This window comes from Triticum urartu, chromosome 5A, assembly GCF_056163025.1.
Source record: "Triticum urartu cultivar PI428250 chromosome 5A, HENAU_Tu73, whole genome shotgun sequence".
Taxonomy (NCBI): Eukaryota; Viridiplantae; Streptophyta; class Magnoliopsida; order Poales; family Poaceae; genus Triticum; species Triticum urartu.
In genome coordinates, this window is record NC_141877.1 from 304249165 (window position 1) to 304252308 (window position 3144).

Consider the following 3144-nt stretch of genomic DNA (forward strand, 5'->3'; position numbering starts at 1 on the left):
CTCTTTGAGTGTTAATCGCATAGTGATGTGAACTAGATCATTGAGTCTAGTAGACTCTTGGATGTTGGTCACATGCGATGTAACCTGTGAGTGTTAATCACATGGCGATGTGAACTAGATTATTGACTCTAGTGCAAGTGTGAGACTGTTGGAAATATGCCCTAGAGGCAATAATAAATTGGTTATTATTATATTTCCTTGTTCATGATAATCGTTTATTATCCATGCTAGAATTGTATCGATAGGAAACTCAGATACATGTGTGGATACATAGACAACACCATGTCCCTAGTAAGCCTCTAGTTGACTAGCTCGTTGATCAATAGATGGTTACAGTTTCCTAACCATGGACATTGGATGTCGTTGATAACAGGATCACATCATTAGGAGAATGATGTGATGGACAAGACCCAATCCTAAGCCTAGCACAAGATCGTGTAGTTCGTTTGCTAAAGCTTTTCTAATGTCAAGTATCATTTCCTTAGACCATGAGATTGTGCAACTCCCGGATACCGTAGGAGTGCTTTGGGTATGCCAAATGTCACAACATAACTGGGTGGCTATAAAGGTACACTACAGGTATCTCCGAAAGTGTCTGTTGGGTTGGCACGAATCGAGACTGGGATTTGTCACTCCGTGTAAACGGAGAGGTATCTCTGGGCCCACTCGGTAGGACATCATCATAATGTGCACAATGTGATCAAGGAGTTGATCACGGGATGATGTGTTACGGAACGAGTAAAGAGACTTGCCGGTAACGAGATTGAACAAGGTATCGGGATACCGACGATCGAATCTCGGGCAAGTATCATACCGCTAGACAAAGGGAATTGTATACGGGATTGATTAAGTCCTTGACAACGTGGTTCATCCGATGAGATCATCGTGGAGCATGTGGGAGCCAACATGGGTATCCAGATCCCGCTGTTGGTTATTGACCGGAGAGTTGTCTCGGCCATGTCTGCATGACTCCCGAACCCGTAGGGTCTACACACTTAAGGTTCGATGACGCTAGGGTTATAGGGAAAGTATGTACGCGGTTACCAAATGTTGTTGGGAGTCCCGGATGAGATCCCGGACGTCACGAGGAGTTCCAGAATGGTCCGGAGGTAAAGATTTATATATAGGAAGTATGGTTTTGGCCACCGGAAGTGTTCCGGGCATCACCGGTAGTGTATCGGGACCACCGGAGGGGTCCAGGGGTCCACCAAGTGGGGCAAGCAGCCCCGGAGGCCTACATGGGCCAATAGTGGGAAGGGACCAGCCCCTAGGTGGGCTGGGGCGCCTCCCACCAAGGCCCAAGGCGCCTCCAAGAGGGGAAGGGGGCAAACCCTAGGGCAGATGGGCCCTAAGGCCCACCTCAGGTGCGCCTCCCCCTCTCCCCCTTGTGGCCGCCACCCTAGATGGGATCTAGGGCTGCCGCCACCCCTAGGGAGGAAACCCTAGGTGGGGGCGCAACCCTCCCTCTCCCCCTATATATATTGGAGGCAAAGGGGCAGCCCAACACATGAAGTTCCTCCCCTGTTGGCGCAGCCCTACCCCTCTCCCTCCTCGTCTCTCGTAGTGCTTGGCGAAGCCCTGCTGGAGTCCCGCGCTCCTCCACCACCACCACACCGTCGTGCTGCTGCTGGATGGAGTCTTCCCCAACCTCTCCTTCTCCCCTTGCTGGATCAAGGTGTAGGAGACGTCACCGGGTTGTACGTGTGTTGAACGCGGAGGTGCCGTCCGTTCGGCACTAGGATCATCGGTGATTTGGATCACGACGAGTACGACTCCATCAACCCCGTTCACTTGAACGCTTCCGCTTAGCGATCTACAAGGGTATGTAGATGCACTCTCCTTCCCCTCGTTGCTAGATTACTCCATAGATTGATCTTGGTGATGCGTAGAAAATTTTAAATTCTGCTACGATCCCCAACAATGATAACCGTGCAGGTGACACAACCGAGCTCAAGGAGGAGCTCGATGAAGCTCGTGTTCATTGTGTTGTTTCATTTCAGTTGATCAGTAGTGGAGCCTAGTAGGGGCGATCAGGGATCTGTAGCATTAGGGGCAGTCTTCTTTTATTTTGGTTCCGTAGACGGACCTTGATTGTATTCTGGATGTTGTAATGTTATATTCATGTATTGTGTGAAGTGGCGATTGTAAGCCAACTATGTACCTCTTTTCCTTATTCCTTACATGGGTTGTGTGAAGATTACCCCACTTGCGACATTGCTTACAATGCGGTTATGCCTCTAAGTCGTGCTTCGACACGTGGGAGATATAGCCGCATCGTGGGCGTTATAGGATGTGTGCGTGACAGGTGCACCGGCGTGGCACACGGTTAGTTTGAGTGAACTGTGTCTGTTGCATCATCCGACTTGTCTAACATTCATAAATTTGGCGAAAAATAACGCGGGAGAGGGTCAGAACATGAACACACTTGCATGTGGACCAAATTTATGGATCAAAAGGGTGGTTTGATGTTCAAATACCAAATGCAATTTCGATGTGGCACCTCCCTCGCAAAGCGCACGGTATTGCTTGCCCCCACCTCCCCCCTCACGTTGGCACTAAGGGGATCCTAAGCTATGAATGCATGCCCCGCCCCCTCAACCGAGGTTTACCTATCAAAGTGCGAAGTAGCTAGCAGCCCCCCTCCTCCCTCGTGTCGGCACAAAGGGAATCCTAAGCTATGAATGCATGCCCTCCCCCCCGAACCGAGGTTCACCGTAGCAAAGTGCGAAGTAGCTAGTAGCCCCCCTCCCTCGTGTCGGCACGAAGGAAATCCTAAGCTATGAATGCATGCCCCCCAACCGAGGTTCACCTAGCAAAGTGTGAAGTAGAGCTAGCAGCCCCCCTCCCTCGTGTCGGCACGGAGGGATTCCTAAGCTATGAATGCATGCCCCCCCCCCAACCGAGGTTCTAGCAAAGTGTGAAGTAGCTAGCAGCCCCCCTCGTGTCGGCGCGAAGGGAATCCTAAGCTATGAGCAAGCCCCCCTCCCCCCAACCGAGGTTCACCTAGCAAAGTGCGAAGTAGCTAGCAGCCCCCACCCCCGCGTGTCGCCATGAAGGGAATCCTAATTAAGCTATGAATGCATGCCCCCCAACCGAGGTTCACCTAGCAAAGTGCGATGTAGCACCCCCCCCCACACACACACT